The sequence below is a fragment of the Rana temporaria genome, chromosome 9, assembly GCF_905171775.1.
Source record: "Rana temporaria chromosome 9, aRanTem1.1, whole genome shotgun sequence".
Classification (NCBI taxonomy): domain Eukaryota; kingdom Metazoa; phylum Chordata; class Amphibia; order Anura; family Ranidae; genus Rana; species Rana temporaria.
This window is the reverse complement of record NC_053497.1, coordinates 62,330,711-62,356,790: the sequence shown is the minus strand read 5'-3', so window position 1 is coordinate 62,356,790 and position 26,080 is coordinate 62,330,711. Positions and strand designations below refer to the sequence as shown.

The window sequence follows — 26,080 nt, the reverse complement described above, 5'->3', positions numbered from 1 at the left end:
GCTGAGCAACATTAAAGTGATTGTAAAGTAACATTCCAAAAAAATAACAAACTTGACTATACTTATCTGCTCTGTGCAGGCCCCCAGCCTGTGCTCCTGTCAGCTTTCCATGGGGGCACTCCTACATACCCCAGCAAAGCCAGCAAGACCTGCAAGTGAGGGGAGATAAGCGCTGCAGACATGTGTTGGATCGAATGAGGGCTTAGGTAAGTTAAAGTTGGGGGGGGGTTAAGGGGGTTGCTGGTGTCTTGCATTAAGGTAAAATAAAATTGGTTTTAGAACAACTTTAAGTAATGCAACTTACCCAGGCAGAGAACACACTTAAGGTCCGTACACAGGGTCGGACTTTTGGCCAACAAACTTTAAAATCAACAAGTTTTCAAATTTGTCCAATCGTGTGTACGCTCCATCGGACCAACTTTTTCGGGTTTCATCGGACAAAAAGTTCGGTCTGCAAACGGACAAACTTTTCGACAACAAAAGTCCGATGGTGCCTAGTCCGACTGTGTGTACAGCAAGTGCAAATACGCATGCTCAGAACCAATGTTAAAATCAACCAACAATAGCAGAAGTTAACCAAAGGGTGGCAGTAAAGAGCAGAAAAGAGCAGAAAATCCACGTGATGTTGGGAAAGTTTTAGAAAAGTTTGCAATAAAGTCTGAGCGTGTGTATGCCATGGGTGTGACCGGACAACTCACTTCGGACAAAACTTTGTCGGATGTCCGACCGTGTGTACGAGGCTTTAGGCAACAAGATCAAAGGATGAAGGTAATGTGTTGGGGCGCTCGCTAATTAAGAATAATAATTAGTAAATAAAAAATCTAAAATCCCAGAATAAAAAATCCCATGCAATTTCCGTGCACCAAGTGCATGACAAAATACAACATCAAAAATGTGCAGCACTAAGGTGCATGATAGGTAATAAGTGCAAATCAGGTGCATCCATACATTGAAAATAAATTCAAGCAAACTGCACTGGATGTGCACTGGATGTGCAAAATAAGTCCAATGTAAACAAATATATATATATATATATATATATATATATATATATATATATATATATATATATATATATATATATATATATCTCTTCATGCAATTGTGCAAATTCCATTTCCAAAGATCAAAGGATGCAGGTGGGCAGTAACAAAGGCAACACTCCTAACTTGATAGATGACTGGTAGATAACATCAAAATAAAGGGACTCAGGACTGAAACAGCCAGATGAATGGATTTCACAGTCATCAACAGGAGTTTGAACCCAGTATAAGAAAGGAAGCAATCATAGTGAAGCCCATAAAGATAAACCATACAACATTCATTGTAGTCTACTTACAAGACAAACAAGAATAAAAGGCATATAAAAAACTCTACGGCTCTCAGCGTGGTTGCATCGGCCAGACTGAGAGCACATTGGTGTGGTGTGTTTTTCCTGCACACTGAAGTTTGGTGGAGGTGTTCATACCTGTTTTTCATCTCTTATTGATTTCATCATATGGACTTTAACACCTATTTTTTTCACTGAAAAGCTGCGTTTTTGGACTTTTTTTTACTTATGTTTGCTGAATCAACGAACTGTGCTAGCTGCTTTATTATTATTCATTTGCTATGTGTTTTGAGATTGATGTCCTCAAGCTTGGACTCACCTTCTGTCCATCTATAGGGGGTGATAGGTTTCAAATGATCAAAGATATTCATCTCTTTGCTCGGAAATTAATGTTCAAGGTTATTTATAACAAACCATCCTTAGAGTCAGATACTAGCAATTTTGAACAACTTAAAAATGATGCCGATGAGATACAGGCTATTGAGACCTTGATGGAATTGTGGGAGGAAGGTCACGTGGATGATGATAACCCTTTGGTACCATCCACTCTGGGAATTTGTGCCCCAGAGGTCATCTTTCCTTCACCTATGTCCTTTAAACCCAAGTCGCTAAACTTTCCACTTCTGAACAAAAATGCCAGTATATGGTCGTTCATCCAGCAGACCACGAAAGAAGTGGAAAAAATTGACCTCTCCAACAACACCCCAAATCTCACCTTTAACCAACGACAAGCTCTCAGAAGTCTTCAGAACAATCGCTCTATAATAATTAAACCCTCTGACAAAGGGGGTAACGTAGTAGTCATGAATATACAGGACTACGAACGTATGTGCTACAAGATCCTTGAGAACAAGGACTGGTACCGTCCGATATCTCAGTCAGTAATTCTAAGCTTTAACAATGAATACTACTCCCTTGTCACTCGGGCCTATCACCAGGGCTTGATTGACAAGGATACGTGGAATTTTCTCAATACTCAGGAACCTAGGGTCCCCACAATGTACGCCCTACCGAAGATACATAAATCTCTAAAATGCCCACCCGGCAGACCTATAGTATCAGGCTGTGCGGGTCTAACAGAGAATGCCAGTTCCTTGGTTGACAATTACCTTCGCCCACATGTTACCGCTTTGTCCTCGTACATCAAGGACACGATTGATCTGTTGCAAACTATCGATGGCATATCAGTCCCACCTAATACCTGGCTGGTTGCAATCGACATTGAAAGCCTTTACAACGCAATCCCCCATGATAGGGGTATTGAAGTTGTGGGTAAAATTCTTAAGGATAGAGGCGATCAGGCAGAACCCTACAATTTATTTGTTCTGGATCTATTAAAGTTCATTCTTACCAGAAATGTCTTCATGTTCGGACTCTCCCACTACCTCCAGGTGCAGGGGGTTGCGATGGGGACTAAATGTGCCCCATCGTATGCCAACCTGTACCTGGGGGGGTGGGAGAAGGAACTTTTTTCTGGTGATGAATCCTCGATGTATCTGTGCCACGTAATTGCGTGGTACAGATACATCGATGACGTTCTGCTATTGTGGTCTGGTAGCAGAACGGAACTAGAGTTGTTCATGAATACACTGGCCAAAAATACCTTTAATCTAAAGTTTACCATGGATTGCAGTTTAAAATCCATTAATTTCCTTGACCTCACCATCTTCATTGGCTCCGATGGAGTTGTATACTCCTCTCTTTATCGTAAGCCATCTTCAGGTAATACTATTCTACATGCCTCCAGTGGCCATCCTCAGTCGCTCGTAAAAAGTATACCCTACAGTCAGTACATTAGATTAAAGAGGAATTGTGTCCTCAATAAAGATTATGAGATAGCTGCTAGAAACCTATACTCTCGTCTGAAGGATAGAGGTTACAGTCATAATACCCTGAAGAAGGCCTATAATCGAGCCGCTAGTATTGGATTGGATTGGATTGGAATAAATACTTATAGAGCGCCGAATGCGAGTTGTGAAACTATTGACCGCAGGGATTTGATTTTTCCCCCTAGAAGGGTCAACTCCCTGCAACCAATACGCCTGCTTACTCAATACTCTACTTGCCATGTACAGTTTAAGGAAATTTTGGATAGGTATTGGCCCCTGCTATTGGCTGACAATACCGTAAGCAAATTTATTAAGGATCGACCGGAAGTCACTTACCGCAGAGCACCATCTTTACGGGACAAACTTGTCCAGAGTCATCATAATCCTTTAGAAAATTCAGCATACACGATCAATGGCACTTTCTCATGCAAGGGATGCAACATGTGCCCCTTTATCCTGAGTGGATCTATAGTCGTGTTGCCTGGTGGACGCACCCACACCATTCGGCATCGGGTCACATGCCAAACCATCGGCGTGGTATATCTGGCCAAATGCATGTGCGGGTGCTTCTACGTGGGCAAGACGAAAAGACCATTCTACAAGCGTATATCGGACCACATAGGACCTATACGAAAAAAGCTGTCCACCACTGCCACTACCCGGCATGTGGGACATGAGCACAATTTTGAGCCTACTATGGTCAAATTCACTGCCCTGGAACATGTGCCCACACATGTCAGGGGTGGGGGCATTGATCGCAGTCTTCTGCAACTCGAAACCAAATGGATACAAACTCTGAATGCCACCCAATACCCAGGGCTGAACGAATATATCAGCTTCAAATCTTTTTTATAGGGGCTGTCTATTTTATGTTCTTCAGTTCTATCTTCCCTGGGCTCCATCGACTAGGTCGCCACGCTGTCTCCAAACGACCGCCTGGGGTGCCCCAGCATGAAATATATGATGCTTGTCACTCCGCGTCATTTGTCTGTACTGTCTCCCTTTCCCCTTCCTTTTGTTGTTATCTTTATGGTCTTCCTGACATGCTCTCCCTTTTTGCTCCCCCCTGTCTTCTTTCCTTTTTCTCTCTTTATTCCCCCTTCTATTTCACTTCCTCCTCTGCCCCCCTCTCCCTTCCCCCCCTTCCCTTTCCTTTTTCATGTGTGTTCCTCCTTTTTTTCCCCTTCCACTGTATGTCTTATCTTTCCTTTTCTCTTTTTTCTTTGTCTGCTTTCCACCTTGGGCTACTTTGGCATTTTGTTAATTATTACACTTATATAAACGATACTTACTGTATAAATGCCCTATGCTGTAATAATTATGTTGGACCTTGATTATTATTTTGATCATGTATACATTGTCTGTCTGTAAAAACACCGATGTGAATCGCTCTGCCACTGTATATGTGCCTTTGCCACCCTGCCTTTACCCTTGTTGGTTTTTCTCTGTCCCTGCCTCTTGTTAATGTATGGGTCAATATCCTTATATATCAAGTTGTGTATCTTCCTGCCACTTGGGTATCTTTATACCACTCTGCAGGACTTGTCCACTCTGGTGCTGCTGCGGCTGTTTGGTCCCCCTTATTTTTTTCCCCTTCCATTCGGACACCCAAGGGCTTCACTTTGTGAGCCCGTTTTTTGTTAGTGTTCTTCTCCCCTTGATCGCTGGCTTCCTGCCCACTCTATCGGCGGCTCGGCCCCTCCCCGCCCTCGGCCATTGGTCCTTCCTTTGTGCCTATTGGATGCTCCGCTCTGCGGCGTCTGTCCCTCCCCCGGCGCTGTGATTGGCCGATTCTTCGGCTTTCCTCGCCTTCAAACCCAGGGGTTGCTGGGGATTGTAGGCCCATGTCCAGCGCTAGTACGGGCGTCTGCGCACTGACACTCTGTGTCCGCCCACGTCCGACCGCGCCCCCTTGACGCGCGGACGTGTGGGAGGGGTTTAGGGGTATATCAGGACCCTGCTCTGCTGTGGAGCGTCAGTGTGCTGTACATTCCTGTGGAGCTAACTTATGCTGCTGACACTGATTGGCCAGGTACTTCTTTGCCAGCGTTAATGCTGTCTACTATACATTGCTTGAACCATACTTCTGCCTTTCCTATATATCCTTATTGTGCCTCTGTGATGTTTGATAGTAACTTTCATGCTCTTCACTAAATGTCTTTCCCCTGTTCAAAAGTATACTATATATACACTCTTCTGGCTTGTTGCTATTTATTGGTAAATTTACTCTTTATGAGTGGATCCTGTTTATCCTAATATGGACCAGCTGTATGCTGAAGGTCCTCAGGATCGCTACATTTAAACTTATATATACAAGAAAACTGTTTGCTTTATTTCTCTTCCCTGGCTGTTTCTTCTTTCCGAGTTTTTGACATTATATTTCTTGGATCAGCTTCTTATAGATCTGGTGAGCCATTTCCCTCAAGCGTAGGTGGATCCCTCCACAGATGCTATATATGCTTATTTAAGCACTGTGAGTGTACATTCCACTTATTACTTTGTACATTTATCCTTTGTTAAGCACTTTCTTAACAGATACTGATATTACTATTTTTCTTCACAGCTGGTCATTTTGTCCTTGGTGCCGCCCCCTTTGCCTCTCCGATGGTTGGGGAATGTGTGACCTCCATCTGCGGCAGCTCCCCATCTTTCCCTGCCTAAGATATCCCTGTGGCTGTCAACTTGTGCTCATCCGGCCTGATTCTTCAGGCATGTGATGTAATCAGGGCGTACATGCACCCTGTTGTCTTTTTACTCCAACCACGGACCAGCAGGTTGGCAATATGCGATATACATTGGCAGAGCGACTTTATTATTTATGTATGTTTAATATTTTTGTGAATGTTTGTAAACTTATATCTTTCTGTATTTCACCATCAGAATCGAAACCCTGATCTCAACCACACCCCTGAAGAAGCCTGACCGGGCGAAATATATAGGGTTTACCAACCTGGTTGCGATCTCTGTTACAGTATTGGCTGTCTGTTACGGGAATTTTTAAATTAACACTGTATTATCAATCAGGTTATTGATGTGCCTAGTGGGCCCTTGTTGGGTCTATAGTGTGCTATGTAGCTTGATGCTATTTTGCTCTTTTTTAATAAATTATTAAAATTTATATCATTGCTCTATATCGCTTTATTATTGTATGCACCGTTATAGTCCCGCCACTGCTCTATTTTCCCATATATAAATTTGGGATGAGGTGCTTTTGTTAATACATAAATTTTCTCAGTCTAGACCAGCCAGATCCTATCCTCTTTTCCCAATTGCTATGTGTTTTATTTGTATTTTGGTTAGCACAGATATCCGTGCACCCCTTTTTTCAGAGAAGACACTTAACCAATTGAATCATGAACACACTCCACACAGTAATACCTCTATAAGCACCTGCTTGCAATTGCTCCAGGAACTAAGAATATGAGGATTAAGTGCCTGGGTCCATTTCCTTTAATTAGTACTTGCATCCATAATAAAAACACACAACAAATGAAAAAAACTAATATATTCAAAGACATAATGGAATTGATTTATAAAGAATTTGCATAACTAATTGCTCAGTGAAAGGGCATTACCATTTATTCTGTGCGAAATGGGCAAAAACGAATGTAAATAGGTTATATACTGTAATAAAAAAAACAACGTATTCCCGCGCTACTCGACAGAATTACTTTAATTGCTGCAAAGCACTAAAAGGGTTAGTCCATAACCACAAGAAAAGGAATAGATATATAATAAGTATTATAATGACTGATGAAGTCACGTGACTGTGACGATACGCGTCGGGACAGACAGGCACTGGAAGTGACGTCAGCATGCGAGCTCGCTTCTCATGGTGATTAGACTTTTATTTTTACCTTGAAATGTGAGTACCTGAAGCTGTTTAAATATTAAAGCATCTAAAAAACTTTACTACACTATCTGGATTCCCCCTTCTTCTTTCCTATATACCATACCATTTGAGAGAGGGATATCATTGCCGTTCCTGGCTCTAAAGCCGCGTACACACGATCAGTCTATCTGATGAGAACGGACCGATGGACCGTTTTCATCAGTTAACCGATTAAGCTGACTGATGGTCCGTCGCGCCTACACACCATCGGTTAAAAAAACGATTGTGTCAGAACGCGGTGACGTAAAACACAACGACGTGCTGAAAAAAACGAAGTTTAATACTTCCAAGCATGCGTCGACTTGATTCTGAGCATGCATGGATTTTTAACTGATGGTTGTGCCTACTAACGATCGTTTTTTTTCCCATCGGTTAGAAATCCATCGGTTAAATTTAAAGCAAGTTGGCTTTTTTCTAACCGATGGTTAAATAACCTATGGGGCCCACACACGATCGGTTTTGACCAATGAAAACGGTCCATCAGACCATTGTCCTCTGTTTTACCTATCATGTGTACAAGGCCTAAGGGAGTGGATATACACTACCATACTGAGAGTGTTGCATCAAGATAAAGACGATTCTCTGGATCGGCGTATAACACACACAGGCGTATAACACGCACCCCAATTTTAAGAGGTAAGTTTAAGGAAAAAAAAATTCACAGCCCCCCTTTACAGTACACAGCTCCTCATCCAGTACACAGCTCCCCCCATCCAGTATACAGCTCCCCCATCCAGTATACAGCCCCCTCCATTCAGTATACAGCCCCCTCCATCCAGTATACAGCCCCCTCCATCCAGTATACAGCCCCTCCATCCACTATACAGCTCCCCTATCCAGTATACAGCTCCCCCCATTCAGTATACAGCCCCCTCCATCCAGTATACAGCCCCCTCTCTGCACTCCCAGGAGACCCCCAGTCTCCTGGGACAGCGCTGCCAGCATACTCAACAGTTAAGAAAAAAATCACTGCAGCTCCTTCCACACTACTCCTCCTGTGTCACTCCTATTGTAAAATGAAGCTTTCGTATATACCTCAATAGTTCATTTTTTCCCACTGACCTGGTCACATGACTGCTCTCCTCTGATGTTACACAGATGGTCATGTGACCGCTCTCCTCCTCCAATCTAAAGCTACACTCAGAGGAGAAGGAATGGGAGGAGGAGAGCAGCCAGAAAAAAGCTATTTACAAGCTTAGTTTTTCAATGACACTGACACAGGAGGAGCGGTGTGGAGGTGGCTGGCAAGTGATTTTTTTTTTCCCTCAACTTTTTTCTTAACTATGCAGGGAACGCTGTCCCAGGGCCAGGAGAGGTGGGACGGCTGGCCTGACACCCCCCCAATGGGTGGCTCCCAATGGTTGGCTCCTGGGGCGGATCGCCCAATCCCCGCCCCCTGTTGGTAAAACGTGATATCGGCATATAACACACAGGCACTGTTTACCCTCTGCTTTCAGGGGGAAAAAGTGTGTGTTATACGCCGATAAATACGGTATATTGAAAATATCCGCAATTTTTAAAGATATATATATATATATATATATATATATATATATATATATACACATGCTGTTACTTTATAGCTGTAAGGTAAGAGGCCACCTTACATCACAGTATATCGCACAGAAGAGGACAAGTCACTTGGCACTTTATATTTATCTGTATAACTTTCCTGCACAGAAGAAGAAAAGTCACTTGGCACACTGCAATTATCTGTATTGCCGGGTACACACGAGAGGATTTATCCGCGGAAACGGTCCTCCGGACCGTATCCGCGGATAAATCCTCTGGCGGATTTTGATCTCCTGGTTGTACTAACCAGGAGATCAAAATCCCCGCGGAATTCCGTCCGCGGTGACGTGTCGTGCCGTCGCCGCGATGATGACGCGGCGACGTGCGCGACGCTGTCATATAAGGATATCCACGCATGCGTCGAATCATTACGACGCATGCGAGGGATGTGTTCGGATGGTTCGATCCGCTGGAGCCGATTCCAGCGGATAGATTTCTTAGCATGCTAAGAAATTTTTATCCGCTGGAAATCGGTCGGCCCGAAAAAAATCAGCGGAAAAAGATCCGCTGGGTTGTACACACCAGCGGATCTGTCCGCTGGAACTGATCCGCAGATCAATTCCAGCGGATAGATCCTCTCGTGTGTACGGGGCCTAAGTCTTTTGCACAGAAGAGGAAAAATCATATATATATATATATATATATATATACAGTACAGACCAAAAGTTTGGACACACCTTCTCATTCAAAGAGTTTTCTTTATTTTCATGACTATGAAAATTGTAGATTCACACTGAAGGCATCAAAACTATAAATTAACACATGTGGAATTATACATAACAAAAAAGTGTGAAACAACTGAAAATATATTTCATATTCTAGGTTCTTCAAAGTAGCCACCTTTTGCTTTGATTACTGCTTGGCACACTCTTGGCATTCTCTTGATGAGCTTCAAGAGGTAGTCACCTGGTGCAGCACCCCATCACTCTACTTCTTGGTCAAATAGCCCTTACACAGCCTGGAGGTGTGTTTGGGGTCATTGTCCTGTTGAAAAATAAATGATGGTCCAACTAAACGCAAACCGGATGGAATAGCATGCCGCTGCAAGATGCTGTGGTAGCCATGCTGGTTCAGTATGCCTTCAATTTTGAATAAATCCCCAACAGTGTCACCAGCAAAGCACCCCCACACCATCACACCTCCTCCTCCATGCTTCACGGTGGGAACCAGGCATGTAGAGTCCATCCGTTCACCTTTTCTGTGTCGCACAAAGACACAGGGGTTGGAACCAAAGATCTCAAGTTTGGACTCATCAGACCAAAGCACAGATTTCCATTTGTCTAATGTCCATTCCTTGTGTTCTTTAGCCCAAACAAGTCTCTTCTGCTTGTTGCCTTTCTTTAGCAGTGGTTTCCTAGCAGATATTCTACCATGAAGGCCTGATTCACACAGTCTCCTCTTAACAGTTCTAGAGATGTGTCTGCTGCAAAAGGTGGCTACTTTGAAGAACCTAGAATATGAAATATATTTTCAGTTGTTTCACACTTTTTTGTTATGTATAATTCCACATGTGTTAATTCATAGTTTTGATGCCTTCAGTGTGAATCTACAATTTTCATAGTCCTGAAAATAAAGAAAACTCTTTGAATGAGAAGGTGTGTCCAAACGTTTGGTCTGTACTGTATATATATATATATATATATGATTTTTCCTCTTCTGTGCAAAAGACTTAGGCCCCGTACACACTCTGTATATCTAGCCTTTAATTTATTATTTTTTTGGTTATATATAGCAGTGCAGCACTATTTATTATATATCTAGGCTGTACACTGAGCTGTTTGAATCATTGACTCAAAATGGAAAATACAACATTAGCCCACCAGATGGTGATAAGCATCATAGAAATTTTGAATAATACTTACTGTAGCCATTTAGTGGTATTTTCTAAATCAATGATTTCCACTCGACCTGTACAGGATATGGTCTACTTACTTCCATTCACACAGAATGGCCCCTTCATGCCCTTTCACTGGGCAAATCAACCATAAACTATCCATTTATCTCACCCATTTTTAGTAAAGACTTCATAGGCCCCATACACACGAGAGGATTTATCCGCAGATACGGTCCAGCGGACCGTATCCGCGGATAAATCCTCTCGAGGATTTCAGCAGATTTCTATGCGATGGCGTGTACACACCATCGCATTGAAATCCGCGCTGAAATCCTCTGGCGATGACGTGTCGTGCCGTCGCCGCTATTATGACGCGGCGACGGGCGCGACGCTGTCATATAAGGAATTCCATGCATGCGTCAAATCATTACGATGCGTGCGGGGAATCCCTTTGGACGGATGGATCCGGTGAGTCTGTACAGACGAGCGGATCCATCTGTGGGATCCGATTCCAGCAGATAGATATTCTGTGCATGTCGACAAATATTTATCTGCTGGAATTCGGAAATATCCGCGGATAAATATCCGCCGGAGTGTACACACCATAGAATCTATCCGCAGAAACCCATTCGATGGGATTTATCTGCGGATAGATTCTATCGTGTGTACGGGGCCTTAGGCCTCGTACACACGGTCGAGAAACTCGACGGGCAAAACACATCGTTTTGCTCATCGAGTTCCTTGTGAAGCAGCCGAGGATCTCGGCGAGCCAAATTTTCCCATTGCCGTCGGGGAAGAAGAAGACATGCTTTCTTTTTGGCCCGACGAGATCCTCAGCGGTTTCCTTGTTGAAAAGTGTACACACGACCGGTTTCCTCTGCAAAAGAAAAAAACCAGCAAGCTTCTTGCTGGTTTTTGCCGAGAAATTTGGCCGTGTGTACGAGACCTGACTCAATTTTTTTCTCACACTTATGTATTATTAGCCAGATCTTGTCATACAATACATTTCCATTAGTGTTTTACTTTATTTCTTTTATTTCTCAAACCTCCAGATTGCATAGAGCATGAAGAGTACTTTTACTGTTGGCTGAAGTCATCATAACTTCAAAGCTGAAGAATTCTCTAACCAAAGCTCTAACAGTTTGGGGTGAAACAGGAGGTGAGCAGACAGCATAGGCAGGAATTCAGACGTCTGTCAAGAGGTGGAGTTGAGACTCAACAAAAATAAATACGGACAATACAACTGGAAGCATAAGAGTGCATTGTCTTTTTCCAAAGCTTTTAAGATAATTGGTAAAGCAATTGTTCATATCTTTTTCTATTATACATTTTTATCGCAACAGGCATGGTTCTAAAGAAAAAAAAAAAAGATGTCAGTAAAGTGACATTTCATCAGCTTAAGTGCTAAAATCATGACGCTATTTACTGTTTAATGTCATGAAGACAAGCCCCTGTTCCTCAGCAAACACTGATTTGTCTGTGCTAATTTACAAATGCTAAAATATTCACAAGAAAAGACAGGCTTCTAATTCACCTTAATGACAGTCCTATAAGTAGTCTCTGTATTGACAAATGGGATGGTGTGGAATCTCACAGATAAACAGAATTTCATTACAATTCATGGCAAATGTAAGAAATGCGTGCCTATTAATTACAATCTGCATCATCTGAACAATGGCAGCATGATATCTGGAAAGCTGCCACTGCATTCATCATGACTGGTCTTGGATTCTTCTACAGTTTATGATCTCTAATTACACAGCCTGTAGCATCTGTATACATAGGTGGCTGTGTGAAATTGATCAGGTTTCAAATTTATTTTAATTAAAATCGAAAAGAAAGGGAACATTAGCATCGTTTATTGCACCAAATGAATAAAAGGAATATTTGATCTTTTTTGTTGATTCTTGAAAGGAAACATTTAAAGGGTCTGTAGCCCTAAACTAGAACATTGTTTATTAGACATGTGCACACTGAAATATTTTGTTTCGGAATTTCGTTACTCTAGAAATTTGTTTTTATTTATTTTGTTTAGTTAAAACATGCATTAGTCCGAAAATCCAAATTACTTAAGGTGGAATCTGTCATTGAAGGCTTATGGTGTCGGTCAAAGATTCGATGGAGCAGCTAAACTGTACGACACTGCAATCGTACGAATGTTCCACCTACAAGCTATAGAAGAATTCTAATGTTGTATGACACTAGTAATAATTATATTTATAAATTATTATTACAAGTCAACCAACATTTGAATTCTTCTACAGCCTATGTGCTGAGCATTTAACCGGAAATGTACGATTGCCGCATCGTACAGTTTCGCTGCTTCGTCGAATCTTCGTCGATCATGTCGAATGGTCTACCCCAACACTGTCTCTATAATGTCGAATCTTTCCTCTCTATGTAGAATAATCTTGGACTAATAGAGTTAGGTTAGGCACATTCTACCGCAGGTTCAATAGACACAGATTGCTATTGTCAGCATCATGTCGAATCTTCTATCTATATCGAGCTGTTGTAGCAACAAAAATGACGAGCTGTTGTAGCAACGAAAATGAAAGTAAAGCATTTTTTTATGTCAGATGTTTCGGATTTCAGATTCTGCTCGTTCATTTTCGTTTGTTAAAACGATAACGAAAATACCCAAAATTCGGACGAAAATGCATTCGGACGAAAACAAATGCACATGTCTATTGTTTATCTAACGCACAATGGGCCACATTTTTCAGTGTGAAATACAAGGACAGTCTGTAAGGCCACAGTAACAATCAGATCCAGTTTTTAAATCGCTAAGGCAGGGTTCACGTCTATGCAAATTGGATGCAGTGTTCCCCACAGTGTTCCCCACATCCAATTTGCATGACAGGAGAGTGTGACTCGCTCTCAATGGAGCTGGTTCGGAAGAGCTCCGGGACAGGCACAGTCCGCATTGAAGAAGCATCTTCTGGTCTGATTCAGGTGCAAATTCAGGTAAAAATTTGGACCTGATTTGCACCTGAATCGGTGAATGGGGATGCACCGGACCTCATGCTGTGAGCTGTGGATGCAGCATATGTGAACATAGCCTAAAGGCAGGTTTAAATTTAATTGTTGCATAGGGATCAAATAAACAGGTGTTTTAAGTTGGCCAACTGAGGTCCACTGGGACAGGTAATAACCAAACACCATTGCAAGTTGGTGTAAACATCTGTGCTTAACTCCTAGGGGTTTAGGGTAAAAGGGGTTAGGGCGCCTAAGGGTAAAATAAATCTTAATGCCTAAGCATTCTGCAACTTTAACATGTAGTAAAACAGTACATATCATCACAACTACTTTGTGCATCCAGGTGGATTAAACCTTGTTTTTTTCAGAACAAATTGGGCTTTCATTTGGTGGTAAATGTTAATGAATATCTCCCGATTTGATTTTTTATTATTAAAGGAAAACTACTACCATAACTTTCCCTCAAAGAACAACCGAAAATAAATAAATTCTCCTGCTCCTGATGATCACAGCAATACCACATATGAGTATAGTAGTTGTTGTTTGTAGCCTAGAAACAATAGTGCATATTTTGCATTTTTTTTTTACTGACCCTGACCTTGACCCAAACACTAACCCTGGCACTGACCTAGATCAAACCTTGATATAGGTATTTTTTTGTATTCTGTATGTTGTATCTCTCTCCTCCATTCACAGAGAGAAAAAAACACGGGGGTGGGCTTCACAGTGACTGATCACTGTGGTAGTCAGTCAGAGGTTATCACAGCAATCAGGTGTCCCGGAATCGTTCCAGGTCCTGATTGTATATACGGGGCCCAGAACTCTTGGTGAGACCCCTGTGTCTGTAATGGGAGCTCACTGTGTGGTGCACTCCCAACACAAAGGGAGGTCTGCAAATATGCAGCCACATGAAAAAAAGCACAGTCTAGTAGGGCTACACATTTGTGAGAGGTCGGCGTTGAGGGGTTAAGCATGTCCAAGGTGCTGGTCTGGATTGTTTCTGCCAATGTTATTATTAAAATCAAAAAACGGTCATTGTGCTAACTAGGGTGGCTGAAAATCTTCTTTGCTGCAACAAACCATACAAGGTACAAATCTTAAAGGGGTTGTAAAGGTTTGTTTTTAATTTTCTAAATAGGTTCCTTTAAGCTAGTGCATTGTTGGTTCACTTACCTTTTCATTCGATTTCCCTTCTAAATGTTTTTTTTTCTTTGTTTTCTTTGTCTGAATTTTTCACTTCCTGTTCCTCTTCAGTAAGCTGTTCAGTAAGCAGTTCTGGCTGACTATCCACCGCTCGGATGATGGTGGAAAGCTTACTGAGGAGAAACAGGAAGTGAGAAATTCAGAAAAAGAAAAAAAACATTTAGAAGGGAAATCGAAGGAAAAGGTAAGTGAACAAACAATGCACTAGCTACACAATGCAAAGGATTAACCCCTTAAGTTCCACAGTGAGTATAACAAGCATGCAATGTTGCATATACAGATTGATTTTACTGTTGTGGATTTAGTAACACTTTAAATCTCTTTCACAATAAAATGTCTTTTGAGAAAAATTCCTTATTACCATGGACAAAGTAAGATTTTTTTTAGTACGAATCATATGCCATTGTTGTTTGTTACATAAACTGAACTTATTTTTATATTTTAGTTTTTTGTACTTTTTGTTTTTGCTTTCTTTCTCTTCCTACTTTGCCATGGGCACCTTATGCAAATAAGTGCATCATTCGAAAACAAGCTGAAATCCTTACATGTCAAACACACCTCTGAAAGATGCCAAGCTCATTCATCTATGAGTGTTTCTTACACTTTTGCCTGGAAGTGAGAAATTGTGGATATGGACAGAATTTATAAGCATACGTACAAGCTATCATTGCTAAAATGTATTCTGTACTTGCTTTTTTAAAGCAGATATAGGGGAATGTGTTGACATTCCCTTAGGTTGGAGATCATTTTAACATCAAATAATGCTGCATAGTTATTTTTTGACTAACAAAATGCAACACTATCAATTTTCTTCAAGTAAGCTTGTTCTGTATCCATGCAGGGCAAAACAACAGGTTTACTTATCATCCTGCTTTTTCGACAGAAAACACTTCCTTTTACCTATCTTTCTCATTCATCCATTTTGCTGTTAGGAGCAAAGACAAATATGGGACCATGTAACTCCCTCCTCTTCATGCTAAATGATTTTGCTGATTCCTAGCGATTAACCCAGCACTGTCTCATTGGATGGGGAGCGAGCTCTCATACTCGTGTGAACCCCAAATCACAATTTGGAGCTTATGAGGTGCAAGGGAGCAAAGGATATGCAAACATGTGATGCTGCGGATTGGTGAAGTTAAACTCAAGTCAAGTTGGCCACACAAGTCAAGATTTGCATATATTGCGCCAAAAGTGAAATAGCTGCTAAACACCACAATCAGACAAAAAATGTAATAGTGCAAAATATATATATAAAGTGTAGCACTGTGAATGTAAGTAGATGGGGTGAACCATCAATATCAAAATGACATAAACAAAACCATGAAAATGTGTGATGAATCACAATGTGCAGATTGATAAGCCCTTTTGATATATGAACAAAATTGAGAATAGCACATATACCCAAAAAGGGGAATATATAAAGTGCAACACAATATGAACCATAAAATGTGTTAGAAATAAATACAGTATATCAAACAGTCTACAACAAATTAATGTGAATAACAACAGACACCCCTAAAGGATTGTATCCTCATAGGGGTAAGTGCTCAAACTAGAAAGCTGTAAATGTTAAACAGTTCATCCATAAGTATCCAACTGGAGGGAGACTTGTCCAAAGTAGCAATGTACACAATGCTTAAAGTAATCTATATGCTTGGTGTGATGTGCAGAATATCACCCGGGAGTGCCTTCACCAATGGGCAAAGTGAATACTCTTAGGCCCCGTACACACAAGAGGATCCATCCGCTGGAATTGAATTTTTAGATACTTTTTATATATATATATATATTTTTTTTACCTTTTTGCATTTGAAATTTTTGCATTGAGAACAGTTTGTTTGCTTTTTTTGGCTTTTTTACAATAAAGCTTGTCAGCTTTTGGATTTACACTATGTGGAGGCCTTTTTTCTTTTTATATGCCCTTTAAGCCTGGTGAAATCCAAGCTTTGTCCTGTTGGAATCCAACATACCAGACCTGGATATAATAACGGTTGGTCCGATACAGCAGGCCGTTTCCGGTGGAGAGGAGGAGGTGTTCTGCAGATCCAGACCTTTCAAGTCCTTTGATGCGATTAAGCGCATGCGATCCACCACCGTATGGTGAGTTGGATCCACTCCAGGGGGTAAGAGTTTTCATATTTCCCCCTGCCCATTGGTGAAGGCACTCCCGGGTGATATTCTGCACATCACACCAAGCATATAGATTACTTTAAGCATTGTGTACATTGCCACTTTGGACAAGTCTCCCTCCAGTTGGATACTTAGGAATGAACTGTTTAACATTTACAGCTTTCCTGTTTGAGCACTTTACCCCTATGAGGATACAATCCTTTAGGAGTGTTTGTTGTTATTCACATTAATTTGTTGTTGACTGTTTGGTATACAGTCTCACTGTATTTATTTCTAACACATTTTATGGTTCATATTATGTTACACTTTATATATTCCCCGTTTTGGGTATATGTGCTATTCTCAATTTTGTTCATATATCAAAAGGGCTTATCAATCTGCACATTGTGATTCATCACACATTTTCATGGTTTTGTTTATGTCATTTTGATATTGATGGTTCACCCCATCTACTCACATTCACAGCGCTACACTTTATATATTTTTTTTGCATATAAATGTATTTTTCTAAATGTGTCTTATAAAAGACTACCTGCCAGCCTTTAAACCAAATGGGTTGTTACACTAATATTGGCAAATGTAATGTAAAACTGGTCATTGTAACATGCTTTTAGCTGTAATGCTCTAATATGTCCATATATTATCCATGAGAGGAAAGAAAATTCATGCAGGTCTGCTTCAAATCAATCACAATGCAAAAATATAAATACTCACTGTATTCTAGACAATAATGAAAATATAGTTCTGCCACAGCAAAGGCCAGTCTTTTCAAAATAGATACATATTAAACCTATTGCAAAGTTTAGCAATTCAATCAGAGCAGGGGTAGGCAACCCCCGGAACTGGTGCTGCCAGCGGCACACAAAGCCTCTTTTGCCGGCACCCGACTACCTCCCCATCAACAGACCAGCTAAGGGAAGTGTCAGTGAGACACTAATACATTCCAATCTCAGACTTGCCCAAGCCGCACTGAGGGGGGAGGCACTGTGCCCCCACACATTGTAAAATATGGGAAACATTGTTTGGTTCTCTAACTTTGCTGTATCTGCGATTGTCAGCTTTTGTGATGGGGAAGAGATTGGGTGCATTTCGGCTGGGGGGGGGGGGTGGGGTTGGGGTCCCTGTTTCCAGGAGGAGGAGGACTGTCATTGGCCACTGCTAAAGCCAATCATAGTCCTGCTAGCCCCATCCACCATCTGGGAGGAAGATGACACTACCAATCTCAGAAAGAAGAGATTTCACTGTGATTGAGAAAACCCCAGTTAGGTGACAGTTTGTGGAATTACTGTTGAGCTTCTGGGAACTTTGTTGACAATATTCCTGAACCTTTGCGTCACTTACTACTGAACCCCTGCACTCTGTGTGCCTTTAAGCCACAGCCAGTATTCAGCGCAATGAAAATCACACCCAACTTTTGCTGCAGAGTTTCGCGCCACACTTTTCCTCAGCTGTGGAATCCCAACTTATGATCCTGCACACAGGCCCACTGATTTTAGAAAATGTGCCTGACCTGAGCTCATCATTGTGCATCTATTCCAGATGCTTGTATGTGATATAACATACATCCCATACAACACATATATCCCATACATCACATACATCACATACAAGCATGTGGGCTGGATGCGAGAGGTAGATCAGCAGGATGTGTGTGCCAGAACAGGTAGATGTGACTCATCTCTGCTTCCTTTCACTACTCGGCATATCACGCATATCATAGAGGAGAAGAGGGTACATCAGTGGGGAAAATGAGCAGGAGGGGTGCGACAGATCAGGAGGGCACAATGGTGGGGTAGATGTGCAGGGAGGTACAGTGGTGAAAAAGATTAGAAGGGGGTTCAGCAGTGGGACAGAAGAGCAGGGGGTTACAGTGGTGGGACAGGTGAACAGGGGGGTACAATGGTGGGACAGATGAGCAGGTGAATTGGGGATGATCTGAGGTTTGAAGTTACATGAACTGGGGTGATCTGAGGTGTGATGGTGCAGGAATTGGGGTGATCTGAGGGGTGAAGGTGAAGGAATTGGGGTGATCTGAGGGGTGAAGGTGAAGGAATTGGGGTGATCTGGGGGGTGAAGGTGAAGAATTGGGGTGATCTGAGGTGTGAAGGTGAAGAATTGGGGTGATCTGAGGTGTGAAGGTGAAGGAGTTGGGGTGGTCTGAGGTGTGAAGGTGCAAGAATTGGGGTGATCTGAGGTGTGAAGGTGCAGAAATTTTTGTGATCTGAGGTGTGAAGGTGCAATAATTGGGGTGATCTGAGGTGTGAAGGTCCAGGAATCGGGGTGATCTGAGGTGTGAAGGTGCAGGAATTGGGGTGATCTGAGGTGTGAAGATGCAGGAATTGGGGTGATCTGAGGTGTGAAGGTGCAAGAATTGGGGTGATTTGAGGTGTGACGGTGCAGGAAATGGGGTGATCTGAGGTGTGAAGGTCCAGGAATTGGGGTGATCTGAGGTGTGAAGGTGCAGGAATTGGGGTGATTTGAGGTGTGAAGGTGCAAGAATTTTGGGCTGATCTGAGGCGTGAGAGTGCAGGATATTAATTTCTCACTACTACGTTGTTTAAAGAATTTACGTTCTAAAAAATCCTTTTCGTTATTGAGAGTGTGAAGTTTACTTTTTTTGTTATTAAATCGGCACGCTCAATTTCTTTGAAAACATTTTCGGCACACTGTGCTCAAAAGGTTGCCTACCCCTGAACCAGAGCATACAATGCACCTACACCTCAAAACAATCAACAATTGTGGAGTTATAGAAAAGATACATTTATATGAAAATCTTGACTTTTCCTGACTTCTCCAACCCTGCCTCCTAAGCTTCTCTAATTGGTTCTATGGATGGGTTTAAAAACCAACATGGAAGCGAGAAGGGGGACAGCTTTAAAGTGGTTTTAAAGGCAGAAGTTTTTTTACCTTAGACCCCTTTCACACTGGGGTGTTTTTCAGGCGCTCTTGGGATAAAAAATAGCACCTGTAAAGTGGTGTATACACCACTCCTTTCCATTGAAATGAATGGGTAGTGTGGCCGAACCGACGGCAAAGCGACATTTGGCAGGTGGTTTTAACTCCTTTTCGGCTGCTAGAAGGGGTTAAAAGCGCCCCACTAGTGGCCGATTACCTCCGCAAAAGCAACGGTAATGCGCCGCTGAAAATAGCGGCTGCCCGCGCCCCAGTTGAAAGCAGCCTTAATGCATTCTCTGTGTGCAGATTCCCAGTTCAGCCCCCACCTTATACTTACTTAAAGAAGAGCTTCACTCAAAAGGGGAAGCTCCACTTATTTGTCTCCTTCCCCCTCTGCTGTCAATTCTGCCACTTCTGGCTGAGATCACCACGGCCATGCATAGTAGGGAACCAGCTGTGAAGCGGCAAAGCTTCACTATTGGTTTCCCTTAGTGGAAATCAGCTCGGGTGAGGACTCCACAGGTAAGTGTCCTAATATTAAAAGTCAGCAGCTACAGTGTTTGTAGCTTCTGACTTTACATTTCTTCTGAAGGAGCGTGAAACTCCTCTTTAACGTGTTACTAAAGTAAAAAAAAAATGTTTTAATTAAAATAACAAACATGTTATACTTACTTGCTCATTTCCAAAGGGGGCTCATTCTCACTTTTGGACATGTAATTTATCTTACATTATAGACAATACAGAAAGGTTGCTTCAGACCACTAGCCCTTGCATAGGTACATTACAGGATAAATCCAGACAAGCACCCTCCGATACGTCAGACTTGCGTGCTGAAGACAGTGCTATGTAATTACTATGTAAAAATGTGCCCATTCTATCTATGCTTTATGAGACATTCTCCACATCATCCCACTCTGTACTCTCTACTGCAGGGGTGGCCTCCGCTCGTTCTGCAGCCATGAAGGCTTACAATGCCGATCTGGTGCCCGCCCCCTTCTCCGCCCTGTCTCCGCCTCCACCGCCGCTTCCACTCGTTCTGCAGCCGTGACGGCTTACAATGCCGATCTGGTACCCGCCTCCTTCTCCGCCCTGTCTCCGCCTCCACCGCCTCCTCCGCTCTTTCTGCAGCCATGACAGCTTACAATGCCGATCTGGTACCCGCCTCCTTCTCCGCCCTGTCTCCGCCTCCACCGCCTCCTCCGCTCTTTCTGCAGCTATGACAGCTTACAATGCCGATCTGGTGCCCGCCTCCTTCTCTGCCTCCACCACCACCACCACCCTGTCTCCATCTCCAACCTGCCTCCCCAGTCCTTCCAGCCAGCGATGCCGGCTTTTTTTGCATGCCACTGAATGTTGATAGTGGCAGAGATTGCTGGCATTTTTGCACTGTGTGCTGCTATTTTAGTTATCGTAAAAAAAAACAAAAAAAAAAACGTACTGATAACACAGGAGATCCGCCCACAGAGGGATGGTACCACTATAGCCCAATAAAAAAAGGTACTATAGCCCAATACAAAGGGAGGGAGCCGCCTATACAGGGAGGTACCAGAGCTGGTCCAGGTAGGAAGGTAGGAGAGAGTACAGATGTGAGGAATTTTTAGGCGCAATCCTGACCCATGCACTGTATACGTAGCGCAATCCTGACCCCTGCACTGTATACGTAGCGCACCCGGCCCTTTGAGGATAACCATACTGCTGATGCGGCCCCACGATGGATTTGAGTTTGCCACCCCTGCTCTACTGGATGTGAGATATTCCATCTTGCCCTATTCTCTACCCAGTGCAGTATGTTACCTGCACCATACTTCTTCAGTTTGGATGATGCGTTATAAATGATGTACCATAGATGTTTCCGAATTCCACCTTATCAGTCAACATATTAGGATACAAAATATCTACAAAAAGTTACACTTATTAATTTATTTGTTTTTTTGAAGATGTGGGTTCTACAACTATCATTCTGATGCAGGCTTCAGTACTTAATGAGCCACTAACCTAGAACAAGCATGCTGCCAGTGAAATTTGAAGTATTAGAACTCTCATTGTACATATTTGTGAGTATCTCATTAGTTAGAAAAAACAGGATTAGAATGACAGCCCTAAGCCTGAACATTTGTTGAAATATAAGCATTGGCAGTTTCCATATTCCCATTCTCACTGATTTGCCTTTATAATTCAGCAATTGTCTTTATTAAACCTTACCTACTATTTAACTACTGTATGTAACATCTCATGCAAAAATGAAAATATTAAAGCTACAGTATGTACATTTGTCTTTATCAGTTTGATCTTCTTACAAGCCCATCTAAGCTAACATGCACTTATAGTTCTATCTACTCACATAAAGCACCACTGCCATTCAAGCATTGCCAAATAGCTGTGTCTCTATTGAATTAGTATTTCTGAATGGCATGATATGCAGATGGCCCCATTACATTCTTTTTAAAAAAAGAAGCAAACAGCACTGTCGGCTTCCAAATAGCCTGGAAGAATAGAACTGTTTCTCTAAAACAATGGTGTGAAGATATGAAGAGCAGCAACCCATGCTAATCTCTGCAGAGAAGCAGCAACAAGCATCTGACTCCCTCTACCGACTCTGCTGTGTGCTGGTGCTGCTGACACTGGCAGACAGGTAAATCCCACACACAGGAGAGCAATTGTATTACCAATGGATGACATTCCAGTCTTTACTTTCTGGGGGTGAAAAAGAATGACAGCAGCAACAGATCACATCCCAGGCATATGAAACACACTGTATATTCTGGAGACATAGCAGGAAAGTTATAGCATGTCTTGTGTTCTACCGTAGCTGTTCAAATATTATTTTACTTACAAAAAAAATATGAATGGAACTAACACATCACAAAATGTTTTATACCTCTCTATGTGTCCTCTCTGCCACCCTCTTCCCAATAACAGTATGTATAGGCGATGTACATTGACTGCTACCGTAATTACACATTGCAGCGCAGCTCTATCAATGCGAGAAGCTTATCATCATCATCGTCCCTGTTATGGCATGCAGAGGCAACCGCAGCATAACCTGCCATAGCGCGGTGCCAGTCAGAGAATGCAGCATGGTCACATCCTGATCCTTGCCACTTCCAAGCTTAATTACTTTCCTTTGCAAGGGTCATCACCGCTAAAATGCAATAATCTCTGATGCAAAATAACATTAGCTGAGATATTTGTTCTTATATATAGCAATCTGCATTGACAAGATAGATTCCTTCTGCAAAGTGAGTTCAACTATGCATGTGCCCCTGCGATCCTTGGCGCAAAAAAAGTACATGGACTATTCTCAATAAATGCACATACTCAGTCAATATTGCCACTTATTGTAAGAATCTGTATAGATATATCTATATAAAAAAATCTATACACATTATATATATATACATATATATAGGCAGATATCTATATAGATATATATCTGTTTATATTTTATATATATATAAAAGATATGCAGATATATTTTATTTCTATATATATATATATATATATATATATATATATATATATATATATATATATATATATATATATATATATATATATATATATATATAGAAATAAAAGATATGCATATATATATATATATATATATATATATATATATATATATATATATATAAATAAAAGATATGCAGATATATATATATATATATATATATATATATATATATATATATATATATATATATATATATATATATATATATATATATATATATATATATATGCACACACATACATAGATAGATATATTCACAATATGCAATTAAATAAGCAAAATGCGCAATAAAATTGGCTATAAATAGATATCTATTATAAGTTGAATATCTATTACAAATTCACACATACATTGGATATTATGCACAGCGACAATTCACAGCAGCAAGTAAATGTATAACAGAAGAACTTTAAAAAAATAAATGGAATTGAACAAAATTGCAGATCTGACCACAGGTGGGGGAATTATATGCAATACTATAAGACTAGAAATAAGCAATACTGGATCTGAGCATATGAGAGAGTGGGTACTGCTGGATGTTGGCATACAAGTAGACTTGGCTGGTACAATGGGGTGCCCTGCAGTATGCCCCTCATGCAGTTCCCAGATGTTAGCTCACCTCCAGATCCAGTTGCAGTTAGCTAATTATCATCCCCACTCTGGGGAAACAAAAACAAAAAAAAAACTCCCAGCATTTCCAGGAAATCAGGACTTACCTGCTCTGTAGACATCCAGAAAAGTAAGCAGCTCACCCATTCATTCCACCTGCCCCTTGATCCCTGTACTGAATGAAGTCAGTTTTTTTTTTTTTGGTCTGTGCGAGTTGTCCAAAGCTTTGCCTTTCTTTCTTTCTGTACAGTGCAGACTGTAATCCCTTCTGAGAACAGCCCAGTCTGTTATCCTTTATCCTGCACACCACAACACAGCTCCACATAGCATCCTCTCCCCTTCAGTTCTATGGTGAATTAGGAGGAATAAACTAGAGAGAGAAATGAGACAAGCTTCTCCTGCAAGCTATAATAATTCTAGGAGACCAGAGCTTTCATACTACCCTCCTGCCAACAGCTGCTTGTTCTAGCAGTACATGGATCTCTGCAGAAAAGCTCACACCAAGTGCTGCCCAGCATACCATTAAACTGGCAGGTACACTTCACCCTTCCCTGACATAAATTGAACTATTTACACAGTAGCAGCAAAGGGAAGTGTGCCCAGCTGTTTTCTTCTTCTGCAATCAATTTTGATAAATATTAATGTCAGATTTTTTTTCTTCTGTATGTTTCCAGATATCACTTGCTGTGAACCTTAAGGCTATTCCAAGACACTGTTAGCTTGGGTGCATTCCAGAACTAACCTTGACAGCAAAGTGAGTTAAAACCATTGTGCAGCTTACATAAATAATGTTGGAGAGCCTAACCCGCCCAAGACAATTGCAGAGTAATGCTTTCCAGAGAAATGTGACCACTATCTGTTTTATATCAGTAAAGAAAAGAGAGAGCAAACACTGAATCACAGCTTGGAGGTAGAAAATGTACAGTATATATTTGTAATTGTTTTTGGCTGTTCAGTCAATGTATTTTTTTATTTTATTTTTATTAAAATAATGCTTATTATCATCTTTTTGCAGAGCATACTGGGCTTTCTATTAGGACAACCCAAAACTAGATTTTCACTATTTTTCCAAAGCAATATCTCCTTCTGGTCAGGTCCATTTATAACACTCCATACCATTTAGTGAATTTTGGACAAGTTTTCTGTAGCAAGGGAGTAAAAAGTGTATGTAAAGGCATTTTTGTTAATAGAATGTGGAAGGATTAGAGCTCCTGTCAAGTTTTTTTGGGTGTCTGTGTGAGATTATTCCTCTTTTTGTCTTGCTGAGCAATGTCAATGACAGAAATTGAAGGAAAATATTTTTTTTGGTTTACAGACTGTTTTTTTTTTTTTTAAATATTGTAAAACAATAAACATTACAATATATCAATAATTTAGTATTCAGCAAAAAAAAAAAGACTTTATATGCATACCAAAAATAAATAAATCACTATAGTGAGTAGTATTTGTATATAATATAGTAAAGGCAAGAGATAAATAAAGGAAAATACACAATTTTCAAAGCCTAAGTGCAGTTTAAATTAAAAGCAAAAATCAAAAATTAGCACAAGGGACACAACTTACAGGCAGTAGGATGTGTTTATTGTGCTGATGCCTTTTCTTATTTCTAAAATCATCCTCCATCGATGCTCCCCCCCCCACCCTTGTAATCTTCTGCTGAAGCGGGGGCTAATAGAACACTTGTAGCCCAGCTCCTCCATTCATAGAAGCCGTACTACGGCATTTATGAATGAAACAGGATTTATGAATGAAGGATGGATGAATGATTAAGAGCTCTGTTCCTTCCATTCATAAATTGTTTCATTTTTAAAAGCTGTAGTACTGGCTTTTATGAATGGAGGAGCTGGGTGGAAATAGTGGGCTTAATTGGGAACTCTTGGTGAGAGCCTGTGACAGCTACCACAGTTATATTTGCCCCCAGCACACCAGAAGATTGCAGTGGCAGGAATTCAGAGAAACATTGATGCAAGAGGATTTTAGAAGTACAGAAGAGGAATCAGCAGAAAGGACATATCCTACTGACTGCAAGTAATGTCCCTTGTTCTGATTTTTATATTTTTTATTTTATTTTGAAAGTATGTAAGCTTTAACTCTTCCCAGTGGTGTCACTAGGGTTTGGTGTCACCTGGTGCGGTAAAACCTGGTGTCACTCCTCAAATCATTTTTGCAACCAGCAGGAGAGAGTGAGGGCAGAGAGAGAAAAGGGACAGGGAGAGAGAGGGTGGCAGGGGGAGAGAGAGGGGGCAGGGAGAAAGAGAGGAGAGGCAGATAGAGAAAGAGAGGTGGGCAGGGA

At 41.3% G+C, this 26,080-nt stretch overlaps 1 protein-coding gene across 1 annotated transcript in view; it reads right to left on the bottom strand.

The window, feature by feature from the left end:
- LOC120913597 (5-hydroxytryptamine receptor 2A-like) overlaps window positions 1-24,605 on the bottom strand; it is a 646,166-nt gene extending 621,561 nt beyond the window's left edge. The window contains exon 1 of the mRNA XM_040323663.1: window positions 23,895-24,605. The gene's annotated coding sequence lies outside the window, so the exon portion shown is untranslated. The remainder of the gene's footprint in view (window positions 1-23,894) is intronic.
- Between the last annotated feature and the right edge of the window lie 1,475 nt (window positions 24,606-26,080).